Genomic DNA, 18,904 nt, shown 5'->3' with positions numbered 1-18,904 from the left:
ATCCCTTTGCGACGATGCAGCCTATCAGCTGGTGGCATGTTACGAACTGGGCGTGATGCCGATTACAGCAAACATCAGCAACAGTTGTACCGGAGATTAGCTGACAATCACATTGGGACAGGCATATCTGAAAATCTATAGTCAACAGCCGGGAGTTATTATATTACAAATAGCACTAAATCTTCACTATTAGATTAACGGTCCTGACCACCGACCACCTAACAGCTAAAGGACAACACACTTTTTCCGAGTCTTCACTGTGCACACACGCTGGTGCGCGCGGCAGTCTGTATTTGAAGTCTGTCTGTTAGAGAGGGCAGGGCCAGACCTAAAAATGAAGATAAATGCTGTTTAAATACTATTAGAAAAGTTTAAAAGTCTACAGTTTACTTATTGTGAGTCCTTGATAATATTAATTGACTGTTTACTGAAAGAAAGTAAAGTGCTTCACGCCAAAGCGCTGACATAGAACACACTTTACAGTACAATGAAATGCAGGGTTAAAAACGACCTTCTCATCTTTCTCAGGGCAGATTTACAGGAATCCTGGCAAGATGGCCAAAGAGAACCCAAACCGGGCTGAAATCTACGCTGTTCTGTGGCTCATCTCTGAAGGAGAACAGAAGGCATGGCAGGAGAACATCCCATTTCCTCCCCAGGTTCTCTACCAAAACACATGTCATGACTTATTAAATCTCTCCATGGGCCTATTATTTTGAGGAGGAAAGCTGTAGAGAACTTAAAAGTAACTCCACACTCCTCCCACATTGCCCCCTTCCATACCATTATAGTCTCCTTTAATGCTCTTCCTCTTTTCCGTTCCACAGTTTCTTTCCTTCTTCTGCTTTTTATCACCCCTTCATTGTCTGCAATCTCTCTTTCTCTCTTTAGGCCAATTTCTCTTGTCACACCTGACAATCAAGCACCATAAAAGATGCTTCTGTTTACATGGCGGCCTCCTCCATTACCTCGAGCTGAGATGCATGGGTTCTCCTCTAACAATATAACCCATATAACCTATAACTGTCTATCAAGCGCTCCCAATTTTGGAAGATGGAGGAACTGGATCACAGGGCATGGAAAAACTTGACTCGGTCATGCAAAATTTGGTTGAGGCCATTAGAACTTAGATGGGTAAAGAGGAGAGGGTCTCGTAGCTTGAGCTGGACTACTACATTTGGGGGTCAGGACAAAGATTGATTTGAATATGGTTGGCCCCTCTTTATAAAGGCACAACTGGGTTTCCAAACAATTCTATAGACGGTATGTAGTGAAATTGACAGTGTGTATGATTGATCCAAAGCTTTCCATCATTGCATTTTGATGACTAAATCTGTTATTAAAGCACTTGGATGCCTGGGATTCTAAGCATCCAAGCACTAGCTAAAGCACAATGTATTGGTACCATCACTAGGAAGAGGATGCTCTGCTGCCCTTGTGCATTGCTTTCTATTCCTAAATTCTAATGCAACGCAAGGAAGGCAGGTCTTTGTGATTGGAAACTAATCTTTGGAACTTTCTTTTCAATGGTTTGAGTTAGATTTGCTTAAATCTGTCAAAAAGTGATTGTTCACTGATCAGAAACCGGTCAGAATAGGTGGCCTGCGAATATGTGCATTGGTCCTTAGTAGTTCAGAATATGAACGCAAACTCACTGTGGGTTACTTGAGCCTGACCAAAAAAAAAAAGAAAAATGACAAAAACCCTCTATTCTAGCGTGGCTGGTTTCTAGCAAGAGGCCACAAGCAATGCATTTATTTTCTGTTTCCTATATGGGAGGAAGTGACCTTTCTCGTGTGAAGTCCAACCACGCTACACATATATATTTCACTGTGGTCAGACTCATAATAGATATTTGCTATTTCGAGCACCGGACACTCTAGCTTTAGAAAAATATTTAGCTATGAAACGAATGTGCCATTCCCCTGTGGGGATCTGGCCACGACTTGCACGGGAGTGTGTCATGTTTTTTGGACCTGCTCTGCTACCAATTTGAAGTAGAGTGAAAAAACAGGCGTGGGCTCGAGGGAAACCCCTCAAGCACAAGAAACGGAGGAGTCCAGAAATGTGACAAATGACTGCTTTTATTAATAGATTTCAAAAGCAGGGATAGGCACACAGATTTCTGCAGCTTCCAATGCACTCTTCAGTCATTACAAGCTGAGAACAGGGTTTTATTCCATGATGACATCACAACCAAAAGTTACATTCCTGGACCTTAGATGAGATGGGATTGGTTGAACAGTATGGGCAGACATACACATATCTGGTAGCCATGTCTAGCACCACCCACAAGAGGCCAGCATGAGCTTTCTCTGCTTGGGAAAATTACCAGCACATGAGCACAATGATGGGTGGAGAGAATGGCATCAGGGTCAATAAGGTTACCACTTCTCGAACTCATATGTCCCTGAGCAAGGACATTCCCGCCTCCAACATCATGCAGTGTTACATTTGCGCATCTTCTGTCTTTAGTTTGATGGGAACAACAGTTTCTGCCTGCCTCAAATGAGTGGGCCTTGTTCCCCAGGTTCAGATCACGTGTGAATGAACCATACATTTTAGTTTTTCTGTTTCAATTTACGAAGAATTTTTGCTCCCAGCCCTTGTAGGTGTTCTATCTTTTCTGTTGACTTGAAATACTCTGTGTCCTTGGCAAGGTTGGGCAAAATAACTGCACTGCCTGCTCTGTCTGCGTTTCTCAGGGAAATTAGTGTGTCTGGCATCTCCCTGTGTTTTGAGCCTTTCCAGTGCCTTCCATTCATTTTAATGCAGCTGTGGCTTCCATCTATAGTTTCACGGCTGCTCATGTTTGTTGATTTTAGGCATCAGCAAGCAGTTCATGTGTGTTCATTTGCAACTAGCTAATGCCCCTACATTTGTGCGTTCATCCATCTCGCCGCTTCATGATTTACTTTGGTGCTGCCTTGCAGATATAGTATGTTGAGTTGCTTCAGTGGGTGGTATCTGCCATCTTGGTGGTATTCTGGAGGGGTTGAGGCCCCACGTCAATGCTGGGTGGGCGGGGTTTGAGGCCCCCACATCAAACTTCTCTATCCTATACAGCCAAGCTTACCAAGCTTTTGCATCCTAGTTACAGCTAAAGTTTGGCAATTGCTAATCTTGAAATCACCTGCAATTGGGAAGATGTGGGGGTTGGACAGATTGATTTGAGTAGGACTAGTTTCCTAATTGGTCTATCATATCTTCATGAATCAGCTAAAAGCAGTAGGGTATTTTAATGTTCTGCTATTGATGGAAATTCCCATTCAAGTTTTTGATTTATTTTTGTGAGCCATGTCGCTGCAAAAACAAAATCTAATCATGTCACACTTTGATGCTCCTAATCAACAGGGCTTTAAGTGGGCTGGGACTAGCCAGGACCCAGCCCTGAAAGCTTCCAAAATGTGCCTTCCAGCCAGAACACTGATGGGGGAGCCTGATTTTGGTATACTATTTTAATTGCACAGATGGGGCAGCCTCTGTATGCTAAAGGTTCACTCCATGAAAATGTCTTCCTTTCCACTGAGTGGTGGAAAAGTGAGGAGTAGGAAAACGTTAATGAAAAAGTGTAAATGCTGCCTGCAAAGTATATAATGAATTCTTATGGAATCCACCAGCTTTTACCAGGTAGTAATCTAATGTGGATTCCATAGGATTCCATTGAATTCATGAACATCCACGCTGGCATTAGTGCACCCTAAATTGTATGCAGGGGCGGGAATTGGATGCTCCCCACATGTGACTTACAAATGCGCAAAAATGAGGCGGCTCAGTAAAAGTGGCAGAAACAGTGTTTTCTGCCATCTTTACGGGTTTGCCTCATCTGGAAAATGACCACCATTCAAAGAATGTATGTGCACATATTAGTCTCCCCTGTAGATGGCACTAGTGCTCATGTTTAGACTCATAGCATCAGTTTCTGACATTTGAAGTTAGGTTACTTTTTTTTGTTTAATTTAGCGCAATCGTCAAGTCGATAAATTACCACCACGATGCTCTTGGGCTGATGTGAGCTTTAAAAATACGAAGGAATAAATAAATAAAATTGCTGATTTGTATGTTTCATTGTGGCCTGTTTTTATTATGATGTGTTTTCCTTTGTAAAAGGTTTTTATAAACCAATACAATAAAAAACAAAAAATTCGCTCAATCATTGTTTGATGTTTGCAACATATTATCACATGCAAGTCTTGACATTTCAATCATTTCATCAAACGAATACATTCGAATCTTCGATTTCCTTCGAAAAACCATGGGTTGGACCCTGCACTGACCTATTTTAATTTCATTTAGTTTTTATATCAGAATATGTTTATTTTAGAACACATTTTAAATGCTGGTTAATTATGTTCTATTTAAAAACCTTAAAAAATAGGATGTTACTCCCTTTCGGGGCAATTGGGAAAACTCAATTCCATGTGTGGTGACACTCCTTTGATTACACAGGCCACACGTCTCTTAAAGGCTCCATAGCTTCTTCTAAAATATTGCTTAATGAATCATTAAGGTCCCCTTCAAGTGCTTATCCCACTTAGAGCCCCTCTAATGATATGATATGGCATTTATAACGCGCCTATACACTAATGTTTCAAGGCGCTAATCGAGAAGGGTTCCATTCATTCGTCTGTCCACTCATTCATTCAGACACTAACCCATACTAATGAGTCAATGAGCAAAGACAGACAGTGTGCAGTGGTGGACCCCTGTGTGGGGCGGGGGCAGTCTGGTTCCAGCAGGTGCAGGGGTGTGGCAATGAGTGTGGGGGGCCGCCAGAGGTCATAGGTTAATGAAGGGAAGGCGCTCTTCCTCCTTGCTTCGTGGAAGGCACCCATCTCCTGGGGTGGCTCCCAGTCACCTGTGAGCAGGCTCAGAGCAGCGCCTGTCATCGCCCAGCCCTAATGCAGGCCCATGGCCCATCCAGGAGGGGCGACAACAAGGCAGCTTTCAGCGCCCTGCTCATCCGGGCCTGTAGCATAACCGTGTGGGGGGGCGAGTCCTACCTGCAGCTCCCCGGCGGTCCCGCAGACTTCAAACGCGAGCCATTTGCATAAATGCCATTTCAGGGAAATAGAAAGCGAGTGCCCGCTGAGCGCTTCTCTCAGCAAGTCGGGGGGTTCCGGCAACAGCCGGGCCTGGGAGCTCTTTGCCTCCCCACAGTTCTGGCTTTTGTGGAAAAAGAAAGCAATTAGGCCGAAATAACTTCTAAACATTTCTCTCCTGGCTCCGCATTCCAGGGAGGCCTGCCTGGAAGAGGCAGGTAAGCCCTCTCTGTAAACAGGCTGGGGACTTTAGCTGGGAACAGACAGGGAGGGCCCTCCGTGCAAAAGCCACAGGGAAATAGAGAGATGTCCCCGCAGACTGGTGACCATGAAAGACTGGTAGGGCTGGGGCAGAGCCATTCCCGAGTAAGGCCTCTGAAAGGCCTGCAGGGGTGTGGGTTACGGGCAGTTACAGGTGTGTGCGATTTCTGGACAGGCTTCTGCGGGGTCGGGGGTGAGCCAGTCCTGCGCCAATCTTCTGTGGGGAAATGAGGAGACCTCCTACCAGGCTCCTGTCTCCAAAAGGCCTGTATGAGTGGGGTGGAGTAGGCTTCAGTTTGGGAAGCTCTCTCAGCAGGGTGCTGTCTCTGAAAACCCTGCAGGACTGGGATGGAATCGGTTTCAGTTTGGGAAGCTCTCTCAGCAGGCTGCTGTCTCCAAAAGGCCTGTATGAGTGGGGTGGAGTAGGCTTCAGTTTGGGAAGCTCTCTCAGCAGGGTGCTGTCTCTGAAAACCCTGCAGGACTGGGATGGAATCGGTTTCAGTTTGGGAAGCTCTCTCAGCAGGCTGCTGTCTCCAAAAGGCCTGTATGAGTGGGGTGGAGTAGGCTTCAGTTTGGGAAGCTCTCTCAGCAGGGTGCTGTCTCTGAAAGGCCTGCAGGGCTGGGATAGAGTCGGCTTCAGTTTGGGAAGCTCTCTCAGCAGGGTGCTGTCTCTGAAAACCCTGCAGGACTGGGATGGAATCGGTTTCAGTTTGGGAAGCTCTCTCAGCAGGCTGCTGTCTCCAAAAGGCCTGTATGAGTGGGGTGGAGTAGGCTTCAGTTTGGGAAGCTCTCTCAGCAGGGTGCTGTCTCTGAAAGGCCTGCAGGGCTGGGATAGAGTAGGCTTCAGTTTGGGAAGCTCTCTCAGCAGGCTGCTGTCTCTGAAAGACCGCTAGGCCTGGGATGGAGTTGGTTTCAGTTTGGGAAGCCCTCTCAGCAGGCTGCTGTCTCTGAAATTGCTGCAGGGCTGGGATGGAGTCGGTTTCAGTTTGGGAAGCTCTCTCAGCAGGCTGCTGTCTCTGAAATTGCTGCAGGGCTGGGATGGAGTCGGTTTCAGTTTGGGAAGCTCTCTCAGCAGGCTGCTGTCTCTGAAAGGCCTGCGGGGCTGGGATACAGTCGGCTTTAGTTTGGGAAGCTCTCTCAGCAGGCTGCTGTCTCTGAAAGGCCTGCGGGGCTGGGATACAGTCGGTTTTAGTTTGGGAAGCTCTCTCAGCAGGCTGCTGTCTCTGAAAAACCTGCAGGCTGGGATGGAGTCGGTTTCAGTTTGGGAAGCTCTCTCAACAGCCTGCTGTCTCTGAAAGGCCTGCAGGGCTGGGATAGAGTCGGTTTCAGTTTGGGAAGCTCTCTCAGCAGGCTGCTGTCTCTGAAAGGCCTGCGGGGCTGGGATACAGTCGGTTTTAGTTTGGGAAGCTCTCTCAGCAGGCTGCTGTCTCTGAAAACCATGCAGAGCTTGGATGGAATCGGATTCAGTTTGGGAAGCTCTCTCAGCAGGCTGCTGTCTCTGAAAAACCTGCAGGCTGGGATGGAGTCGGTTTCAGTTTGGGAAGCTCTCTCAACAGCCTGCTGTCTCTGAAAGGCCTGCAGGGCTGGGATAGAGTCGGCTTTAGTTTGGGAAGCGCTCTCAACAGGCTGCTGTCTCTGAAAGACCGCTAGGCCTGGGATGGAGTTGGTTTCAGTTTGGGAAGCTCTCTCAGCAGGCTGCTGTCTCTGAAAGGCCTGCAGGGCTGGGATAGAGTCGGTTTCAGTTTGGGAAGCTCTCTCATCAGGGTGCTGTCTCTGAAATTGCTGCAGGGCTGGGATGGAGTCGGTTTCAGTTTGGGAAGCTCTCTCAACAGCCTGCTGTCTCTGAAAGGCCTGCGGGGCTGGGATACAGTCGGTTTTAGTTTGGGAAGCTCTCTCAGCAGGCTGCTGTCTCTGAAAACCATGCAGAGCTTGGATGGAATCGGTTTCAGTTTGGGAAGCTCTCTCAGCAGGCTGCTGTCTCTGAAAGGCCTGCGGGGCTGGGATACAGTCGGTTTTAGTTTGGGAAGCTCTCTCAGCAGGCTGCTGTCTCTGAAAACCATGCAGAGCTTGGATGGAATCGGATTCAGTTTGGGAAGCTCTCTCAGCAGGCTGCTGTCTCTGAAAAACCTGCAGGCTGGGATGGAGTCGGTTTCAGTTTGGGAAGCTCTCTCAACAGCCTGCTGTCTCTGAAAGGCCTGCAGGGCTGGGATAGAGTCGGCTTTAGTTTGGGAAGCGCTCTCAACAGGCTGCTGTCTCTGAAAGACCGCTAGGCCTGGGATGGAGTTGGTTTCAGTTTGGGAAGCTCTCTCAGCAGGCTGCTGTCTCTGAAAGGCCTGCAGGGCTGGGATAGAGTCGGTTTCAGTTTGGGAAGCTCTCTCATCAGGGTGCTGTCTCTGAAATTGCTGCAGGGCTGGGATGGAGTCGGTTTCAGTTTGGGGAGCTCTCACAAAAGCCTGCTGTCTCCGAAAGACCTGCAGGGCTGGGATGGAGTCGGTTTCAGTTTGGGAAGCTCTCTCAGCACTGTGCTGTCTCTGAAATTGCTGCAGGGCTGGGATAGAGTCGGTTTCAGTTTGGGAAGCTCTCTCAGCAGGCTACTGTGTCTGAAAGACATGCAGGGCTGCGATGGAGTCGGTTTCAGTTTGGGTAGCTCTCTCAACAGGCTGATGTCTCTGAAAGACGTGCACGGCTGGGATGGAGTTGGGTTCAGTTTGGGAAGCTCCCTCGGCTGCTGTCTCTGACAGACCTGTAGTGCCGGCACAGGGTCGGTTTCAGTTTGGGAAGCTCTCTCTACAGGCTGATGTCTTTAATAGAGGTGGGGCAGCCAGAGATATCATGGGTAGGGCGAGCCAGGGGGCCAGGCCTAGCTCTAGGAACCCACCATGGGCCGGGCCGTGGAAATGGCTGCACAAAACGCTTTCATGCAACATATTTGAATTTCGATGAATGTGTACCGAAGTTGGTACCCATTTTCCTTTCTCGGAAGGATGAATGCCTGAGTTTGTCTTGCCGGGATGAGAATCTGCAGCCTGCATATCACATACAGATCACAGCAGCGCACGCTCAACCCACTGAGCTATCTTACAAGCTATGATATAGAACTAGGACACTCCCTGTTATTCTTTAGTATGGAGTTCATAAGTAAAGTGATGGCGACCTTAACTGTTATTAAGTATGTTTGCAGGACATGTATTTTGTGCCCTACTGCATTGTCATGGACAGTGTCAATGAAGTCTGAGGGCCTACAAAAAGTGGGAGAAGGGGCAGCAATTCACCAACATTCAGAGATGGAGGCGTGGTATAAATCATTGGCGCCGAACCAACAGTTCTTTTCATTTTTACAGAGCGTCCGTTTAGCTCAGCAGTAGAAGTAGGAGAAAAATCAGGCCACACCAAGATCTGAGTGTCATCCGCGTAAGAGTAACACCGAAACCCAAAAGATTGAATCAGTCTGACAAGAGGCTGAATATATACATTACAGGAGGAACACCACAAGTGAGGGGCCTAGGAGATGGGGTGAAAGGAGAAAGGGGCAGAGACTGCGAGTGATCAGAGAGGAAAGAGACAAACCAGTTCAGGACCTGGCAGGAGACACCTGACAAGGACAGCCGCTCCATGAGGATGCCATGGCCCACAGTGCCAAATGCCGGGTAAAGGTCCAGCAGGAACAGGGCAGACACACCAGCCTGATCCAGGATCTGGGCTTAATCATCAATCGTAGACACCAGGACCGATTTAGTTCCCCAGCCAGGCCGAAAAGCCAGACTAGAAAGGGTCAAGGAATCCAGAATCCTCAAGAAAGGACCGAAAGAGAGGTAGAACCAAAGCTTCCAGGAGTTTCAGAGGGAAAGAAATAAGAGAAGTGGGGCAAACGTTAGCAGAGATAGAGGGATCAAGATTAGGCTGTAGTGCCAAGGACGAGTATACTCGTTCTTTTTACATAGACTTCAATAATAGCATGGCACTTAAGGGGTTAAGAAGTGGGTAATCAGAGCGTGTTTGAGTGGAACAGGAATGTGGGTACTAGAGAAGAACAGATTAATGCCGTGGTGACTAGAGGGGCAATCGCAGGGATGGTAGCGTTAAGGATCCTGAGTGGAATCGGATCTGTTGGGAAGGCCGATTTCATATTACGAGTGGCTCGAATAACAATCAAATCCTGAAAGACCAGGTGAGGGAAGAAAAGAATTGCATATCCTTTGAGAGGGAGTCACCATTCTAGTAGAAGGGAGAGACGAGAGCGATGACCGACCCATAAGCCTTCCATGCCCTTGGCACCTATCATACCTTTAAACCTTCCATACTCTGTAACCCTTCCATGCCCTTAAGCTTACTTTAAGTTTACCATGACTTTTAAGTGTTCCATGCCATTTAAGCCTTCCATGCCCTTTAAGCCTTTCGTGCCCTTTGAGCCGCCATTTCTTTAAGCCTTACATACTCTTAAAGTCTGCCATGCCTATAAGACTTCCATACCCTTTAAACCTGACATACCTATAAGCCTTCCGGACCCTTTAAGCCTTCCATACCCTTTAAACCTGACCGACCCATAAGCCCTTGGAACCTATCATACCTTTAAACCTTCCATACTCTGTAACCCTTCCATGCCCTTAAGCTTACTTTACGTTTACCATGACCTTTAAGTCTTCCATACCCTTTAAGCCTTCCATGCCCTTTATGCCTTCCATGCCCTTTATGCCTTCCATGCCCTTGAAGCCTTCCATGCCCTTTAAGCCATTCATGCCCTTTAAACCTCCCATGCCTTTAAGCTGTTCATGCCCTTTGAGCCTCCAATGACTTTAAGCCTTACATACTCTTAAAGTCTGCTATACCTATAAGCCTTGCATACCCTTTAAACCTGACTGACCTATACACCTTCCATACCCGTAACACCTATCACAACTTTAAGCCTTCCATATCCTTTAAAACGCCCATACCTTTTATGCCTTCCATGCACTTTACGCCTTCCATACCCTGTAAGCCTTTCATGCCTTTTAAGCCTATTGTGCTCTAGCACCTTGAAGCATATGTGTGCTAGATGGAATTACCAATAAAATATCTCAGACCAAATAACAGGACAGATTCAAAAGAGATGGTAAAATTCTGCTTTAATCTCAACAAGTAAAGCAGGGCGAATAAACATTCATCAAGTCGATTCATGCAGGATCACAATGTCTGTTCATTCATACTTAGTTTATATAATGCTAGCAGCATCATCTATGACGTCATCCTACGTGACTAGCTGCAAAAATGTAGAGGGGCGGGATTGGATTAGGGGAATATGTCTAGAATATAGGCGTGTTAGTCCCTAATTGGTCGTCTCTTATCTGTAAGCCACACCCTGAGCTACTTCTTTACACGTGGTATAAGACACTCGTCATAGCAGAGATGTGGCAGTGGAATAATACTTGCAACATTGTATGTAAACGTGCATGGCAGGCTTTTCTAATTGGTTGCAACTCAAATCCAACCTTGGACAGTCGGCTTGCTAGCAGCACGTACGTAGAAACAAAACCAGGGTGCTTGGAGATACGTTAGCTCTCCCCTTGTTTCCCCAATTAGGCCACCCTCTCTCATCAGTAGGCCTCATGCCAGTGTCTTCTGTTTGAAGGCTGACCTTGCCAGTCTGCACTGCCCCTGAACATTCAAGGGAGTGTAGGCACACTATTATCTTAGCTTCAGACTTATTGAATAGCCCTTGTTTGTGAGCTCTTCGTCACGTGTTACAAGACCATGAATGGGTCCATGTTGGCAGTGCATTTAACACGATTTGATTGAATTATGCGGGGTGCAGTTCCTCTTCTTGGCCTTTAGAAACTTGCTCACTCCATCCCATAGAAACTTCACGCCCTTTTAATTGTCCAATATTTGGCATCCGTAAATGTTCTTGCTCCTCCTAATCTTTGGGAAATATGTCCTTGCACAAGGTCTCCTCGTTAGAGTCCCTTTGTGCGTTTCCTTCATCTCGAAATAGCATCCTTGGTGCCAAGCCAATGTACTCCTCCATTTTGCAAGGAAAAGCAACTTCTTCATCATCTTTCTACTTTAAGATCTTGGGCTCGTATTTTGAGGAAGCTGGGTTGATTGACGTAAGCCGTCGTCCATCTTCTTCCAAAGGTCATCCTCAACACTGAATATATATACCTCTCATCAGAAAGCTTCTATGTATTCGTTCTACCTTGCGTTTCAGTTTATTTACAGTTATTGGCCAGTGAGTCACTTCATTATTTTCTGTGTTCGTGAGCACTGCACCATGGAGTACATGTTTCTCTTGTGCTTCAGTTACATCATCATTCTTAAGTACTTTCATATTGTTTCAGCATATGTTCTTGTATCGTCTTTATGAAATTCTTTAGCTGTCGACAGACTTTGTTTTAACGCACATCCATTCTGTTCATGGCTGCATTTCGATAGTTCGGCAAAGTGCATCCTTCTTGGTAACTTTCTTCCACTATATCAGCTTGTGCGTACACTCTGAAGGGATGCCTGAGTGCATATTGTCTCTCCTATCCTCGACGTGGTACAGGAATATTGCAAGGATTCAGGCATGGGTTCCCCATCATGGCTCTTCGTCTGTCATCCCAATATGATGGTGGCAAGTGGGCGGTAACTAGGGAGAAGACGGGTACCTCCTCCTCCCTCTACACTATCATACCCTTTCAGCCTTATAAATCCTTCCTTTAATACTGTCATGCCCTTTAAGCCTTTCATGCCATGTAAGCCTGTCATATATGCCCTTTAAGCTTGCCATGCCGTCATGTATTTCATGTCCTGTATTCCTTCCATGCCCTTTAAGCCTGATTTGTCCTTAAAGCCTTTCATGCCCTTTAAACGTTCGTATGTGCTCTTACAGTCTTTCATGCCCTTTACGCCTGCCTTGCCTTTGGGACTGCTATACCTTTAAACAATCCTTGTCCTTGAAGCCTTCCATGCTGTTTAAGCTTATTGTACCTGTAGGCTGTCGAACCCCTTTAAGCCCTCCATACATTTAGACCATCCACACCCTTTCAACCTTCTTCCGTGACCTTAAAGTCTTTCATTCCCTTAACACCTGCCTTGCCTTTAAGCCTGCCAAGCAGTTAAGACTGCTATACCTTTAAACCATCCATGTCCTTTAAGCTTGACATGCCATGCCTTTCATGCCCTTTAAGCTTAGCCCTTTAAGCATGCTGTACCCGTTAAGCCATGGTTGCCTCTAAGGCTGCCAAGCCTTTCGGAATGTTATACCTTTAACCCTTCCATGCCCTGCAAGTCTGACAAGCCTTTAGGACTGCTATACCTTTAACCCTTTCATGCCCTGCAAACCTGACAAGCCTTTAGGACTGCTATACCTTTAACCCGTCCATGCCCTGCAAGCCTGCCAAGCCTTTAGAACTGCTATACCTTTACTCTTCCACGGCCTTCAAGCCTGCCAAGCCTTTGGGACGGCTATACCTATAACCCTTCCAAGCCTTACAAGCCTGACAAGCCTTTAGGACTGCTATACCTTTAACCCTTCCATGCCCTGCAAGCCTGCCAAGCCTTTAGAACTGCTATACCTTTACTCTTCCACGGCCTTCAAGCCTGCCAAGCCTTTGGGACGGCTATACCTATAACCCTTCCAAGCCTTACAAGCCTGACAAGCCTTGAGGACTGCTATACCTTTAACCCTTACATGCCTTGCAAGCCTGGCAACATTTAGGACCTCTATACCATTAACCCTTAAATGCCCTGCAAGCCTGACAAGCCTTTACGACTGCTAAGTCATTAACCCTTCCATGCCCTGCAAGCCTGCTAAGTTTTAGGACTGCTATACTTTACCCTTCCACGCCCTGCAAGCCTGACAAGCCTTTAAAACTGCTATAACATTAACCCTTACATGTCCTGCAAGCCTGCTAAGCATTTAGGATGGCTATACCTTTAACCCTTCCATGCCCTGCAAGCCTGCCAAGCCTTTAGGACTGCTATACCTTTAATCCTTCCACGCCTTGCAAGCCTGACAAACCTTTAGGACTGCCATACCTTTAACCCTTCCACCTTCCACGCCCTGCAAGCCTGATCAGCCTTTAGGACTGCTATGCCTTTAACCCTTCCATGCCCTGCAAGCCTGACAAGCATTTAGTACTGCTACACCTTTAATCCTTCCACGCCTTGCAAGCCTGACAAGCCTTTAGGACTGCCATACTTTTTACCCTTCCACATTCCATGCCCTGCAAGCCTGACAAGCCTTTAGTACTGCTATACCTTTAACCTTACACACCCTGCAAGCCTGCCAAGCCTTTAGGACTGCCATACCTTTAACCCTTCCACTCCCTGCAAGCCTGACAAGCCTTTCACTGCGATTTTCTGCTTGCCTGTTGTGCTATTCTGCGTGCAGAGCCATGTTTTGAAGGAAAGGCAGGCTACATGTATGCCATTCTGCAATGTCTCCCTGAATTATATTTCTTATGAATGGTTGGAGTCCCGTCCTCTGGACCCTAGCCCCAGTGCCAGATTAAACCCTGTAGAGGCCCATAGGCAGTCGGAAATTCAGGGCCCCCCTTACAAATTATAAGAATACTAACGCAGCGCAGGCTGTTGCACAGTGCAGCAGTGCATCAATGCCTCAGCCTTCCTGAGGCCCCTAAAAGAAGTGAGGCCCTTAGACCGGTGTCTACTTCACCTAATGGATAATCCGGCACTGCCTAGCACCCTGCAAGCTGCCACACCCAGTCTGCCCGAAGGTGCCCTACCATACCAGTGGCCGATGAGGACATGTGACATAAGTGGATCCAGTAGAAACCTTCATACTGGTCAAATGACGATTCCATCTGAGTTCGCACATTGTGGTTTTCCGTGGTCATATGAAACATCAGATATTCGACAAAAAGGGACATAACTAAATCTGTTTTATATCTGGCTCCCATTGCAATCAGCCAAAAGGAAGGCACACAAACCCTGATTCATGGAACCGTGCAAAGTGCATCTTCGCAGTGCAAAGTCCGGGCAAATTCAGCGCATAGTCATTTTTGCAGTTCAAAATGACTTTGCATGGACTTTGCACAGAAAAATACACTTTGCACGGTTCCATGAATCAGGGTTTGTGTCGGCAGTGCAAAGTCACTTTACAGCAGTGCCAAGTCACTTTGAACCGGGCAAATATTCCATGAACCGGGCCCAAAGTATCGATTCTCAGATCCGCAGGTGTGCCTTCACGGGGTTAAGTGGGGCAGTATACCCTTTAAGAACTCATTTTCAAAAGACTATGGCACTGGGATCTCAACTGCTTAGTAACTTTTTCACATAACTAGCAATCTCACGGACAGATTCCTAAAGAGAAGTTCCACCCGACCGGCCAGAGCCACTAATGTCAATAGCCTTATCATACCGAGATTCAGGCTGGCTAAGGCTGGGGGAGGCAGCTTGCAGGCCCGAGCGGCCCAACTATGGAATTCATTGCCACATTCTCTATGTGAGGAGCAAGCAGCCTTATCTGAAATTCAGATCCAATTATATTAACCTGCTGAAGTCTGCCGACGACTAGTTGCTCACTAGATCCTACCAGATTTCTGTTACCTCCCAGTCTATATATATATATATAATCACTATCCCGCAGCCCATCTATGCTACTTCCCTTCAGGCTAGTGTTGTAACAACCCTCCTGTGTCCACAAATAGACTATCTTGCTTGCACTCTGAAACTATCCTCTATGGCCTGTATACATTCTATCTTTGCTTGTATCTGCTTATTGACCTTCTATAGTTTATATATATATTTTGTTTATACTTGTAATCTGTAACTATGTAACCCCATGCCTCGCATATCCTGTACTGCTGCGCCCGGTTACCTTCGGGTCTGACGCTCATTATAAGTAAATAAAACAAACAAACAAACATATGTGTCTTTATTCATGTATGATTGTCACAACATGCCAACCTGCATCATTCTATCCAGCAGGAGTGTGTCCAGTCCTCATTCTTAGTGTGGGCCATTAGGTGGTGCTTGCGCCACCTTTAAGCCGAAACTATTGCATTACAGTACAGGTAGGCAGAAATGGCACATGGGAAGGAGCATAAAGCGCAAACGGTTGGCATTGCCAATGCTTGTTTTGTTTACATTCTGGCACTAGTAGTCCCAGATTTCTAAGGGGCAATGTGTCACTGCAAATCCCAGAATGCAAAAAAATATACCAGACCTGGACAATGACCTCCTGAATGAAATGTGTCATGTTGGCTTGTGTGTTGCCACATAATGCATCGTTGCCCAAGTGATTACCAGTCTTGCCTACCAATCTTTTGAAGGCAGGCCCGTAGCATATGTGCCAAGATGCCCCATTCCATTCTGGGACCTCAATCCTGGTTCTAACTTTGCATTTTGGGAATTGTAGTGCCCGATTTCCCAATTCTAAAACCAGGACTCAAGCTATAACCAGGACTGGACGACTATCTCCCACATGGAACAGGGCATGTTGGCACGTGTGCTTTAGCTTTCACAAGTTTAATTAGAGGGGTACCTTTGCTTATTAAAATGAGCAACTCATATTTATAATAAAGGTAGTTAAAAAAAAACATGCAGTAGCCAATAATTCGGGGGAGAGGGCAAGAGGGGGAACAAACTTCATATGTTTTCACTTCCTGTGACCCCAGTGAGTCGCCAAGGATCCGTCTTTCCCGCTTCCGCTGCCACTGTAGTTTTCGTGAAACGGCGCGGTGCATTGTGGAATGGTATGTTTTTGTTTTCCTGGTGCAAAACGTTAAGGTCAAGCCACTATATCCAGGTAACCGACGTCATGACGGCAATGCATGTCATGTGTTGATCTTTTTCAGCCCTTTATTTGATTTGCATTCTGGGACTTGCAGTCCTGATTTGTGACTGGAAAACCAAGCTAAACGTTCCCGAATCCAAAGACTAAGCTCAGAACTGGATGACTGGCTGGGTTGGCCACTTGAGAGCTTTGCCATTTAAATGGTGGGCATAAAAGGAGCCTGGTTGCTCCAGGCGGGGGGTGGAGGGCATTTGTAGTGTGACCAGACCTCCTGGTCTTTCCGAGACTGTCCCGGAATTGGACCCCCGTCCCGAGAGTTTTTCTAAATTAAAAACCCTGTCCACGTTTTGAGGAAAGGGAGGGTGAGCTCCAGCTATTTGACATACTAGGTATAGAGCAAATAAACATTGGGTTAATTTTACACTTTATCCTGCAATGGGCTCGAACCCCCAACCTTAGAAGTAACAACCAGGTGCACTGATTGTGCCACAAGACCTGCTGGGTGATATAGTGCTACGTCCAAGGCCTCAAACAGCTATAAAAGCAAAGGCCCAATTGTTATTCACTGGCGTGCATTTACAGCCAAATCCGCGGTTTTGATATAAAGCAGTCCTGGAAATGCAAATAATCCTTTACTGTGTGATCACTAGGGTGGGGGCAGGGGGGGCCTGGACGGCTAGGGGTTAGTCCTACCTTTATGTTTGTGGCCGTCCGTCTGCTTTTTTAGATTTTGAATATCTGGTCACCCTAGTCATTTGGGGTATGATCCCATTCTTGTGGGTTTATACATTTCACCCTGGCCGGTTGCTGCACGCTTTTTTAAACCCAGCAAAGCAAAGATGCTGTTTCATTAGTGTATGAAATTACTTTTCTTGGAGTGTCCTTGTGAGCAGGGCTTTCACCCCCTCGGAGAACACTGGTTCCAGTTCAGGCGGACCTGGGAGTGAGGGGGAGGGGGGTATTGGGGGCGATTGGGGTTGGAAACCGGCCCCCTCTTTCCCGCGGTCTGCAGCTTCTCAGCAGGCCTTTTCTGCGGGGTCGCTCCCACCGGGGGATGGCGGGCTCTGAGCGCGCCAAGAACACCTTTCTGGCAAAGCTCAACCGTTCAGAAATACACGGTGTGGATGGCGGTGTCGGCGAGTGCGCGCGTGCTCGCTCCCCGAAGGGTTCCCCTCACGAATGCGCCCCCTCCCCCGGCCATGGCCAGGCCATCCATCACGCGCTGACAGGAACAGGAACTCTGAGGGTCTCTTATCAAGGCCTCTGCTCGGTATCGCTTGTAAAATTAGCCTGTTCTCTCCCTCGGTGCACTTTAAATCAAACAGACGAGGCACCGATATCCTGGACCAATCACAGTGCAAATAGCAGGCCTCCTCTTCACCTGGGCCTGAACACTGGGTGAACTTTCAGGTGTGTGGGTCTCGTTCTGTGTCCCATCAGATAGCGGCAGCCCCCCTTCCTCTGCGGGCAAGTCAGGGAAGGGCCAATGGCCCAGGCTGCCTGCCTCCAGGCCACCTGCCCCATTCTGGCCATCCTCCCTCCCTGACCGCACGACCCCCTCCGCTGCCGCCTTTATTTATTTATTTATTTATTTATTTACTCGCCTCTGTTTAACGCCCAAACCCGGAGGTGTCACCGCGTTTGTACATTGGTAGGAAACAGTAGATTACATTAAAGTACAATACAGACAATGACAGTAATCATCTTTGCTGAACAACCACGTTTTCACAAGTTTGTATACTTGTACAGTACTCTTTAGTTTGAAGCACTTGCCCCTCAACTTAATGTTGCCTTTGTAAGTCACCTGTTTCTTACATGTTTTGTTTTGTCCCTGGTCTGTGTCCCACTTTGGCCATGCCCTGGTGAACTGGCTCACCCCTGGCTCTCATCCTTCTGCTCCTGTACAGGGACACTTCGTGGCGCCTGCCTCTGCCATCTGCACATGTTCTATTGTGAGTCATTTCTGATAGAAATTGACATGCCTGTGTTTTCTCCAGGGCAGGAACTTGCCAGTGACCCTTGGCAATCATCCCATTCCGCGTGAAGCGGTAGAGTCCGGCAGAGGGGGACGTTACAAAAACAACTGTCGCCCTCCCTACCTACCGAGGGCCCTAAACCAGCCTCCAGGGCCAAAAAGAATAGGGACATTTTGCACCGAATTAGCCCCCATACCCCATTAGCGTGGTTCACAGAAAATAAAAGAATTTGTGAACAATGTTCAATCAGGGACAAGGAAACACAGCAGACAGCTCATGGGGTTAACCATTTTCAAGGGGAACGGATGAAATAACCCACTATTTTAGGTAGTGCCACAGTTCGCAGGGGGTTTTCCTCTAGACCAGGAAACATCTTGACATTTTGTGAGGTAAATACGGTTCTGTACCGCCTCCCCCCCCCGCCGTCACCGCTACACTGATCCAGATAATATGTGGCCATTAATAAAATGGCCGATAGATGAGGTTGACCGATCCAGTCCCTTACCTTCTGTCACTAACAACCCTCACCGTTCCACGCACTCTTGGCTCAGGCTGGGCAGTCACAGAGTGTAACCCTGGGCGCAATGTACAGAGATCTCCCGGGCCAATAAGCCACCAGACTTATAGGATTGCCCGAGCACACTTTCAAGGCCCCCATGAATTCAACATTATGGGGTGCACTAACTCACAAGTCTCTAAGTCTGCCTTAGAGATGCAAACCAATGATCGCAACGCTTTAGGATCTATAGGTGTAGTACCTTAAGTGCATTCGAGAAGCTTCTGGAATGTACAGCAGAAGGTAGAAGCCGTTAGACAGGACTTCGGGATGGGAGCCAAGACCGAGTGATATGGTATGTTATTTATAACACGCTTACTACCCAGAGGTTTCAAAGTGCGGACGCAGGGAT

The sequence above is a fragment of the Ambystoma mexicanum genome, chromosome 10 (genome assembly GCF_040938575.1).
Source record: "Ambystoma mexicanum isolate Mex_15411 chromosome 10, UKY_AmexF1_1, whole genome shotgun sequence".
Lineage (NCBI taxonomy): Eukaryota > Metazoa > Chordata > Amphibia > Caudata > Ambystomatidae > Ambystoma > Ambystoma mexicanum.
The sequence above is the reverse complement of the archived record's forward strand: the minus strand, read 5'-3'. Positions refer to the sequence as shown.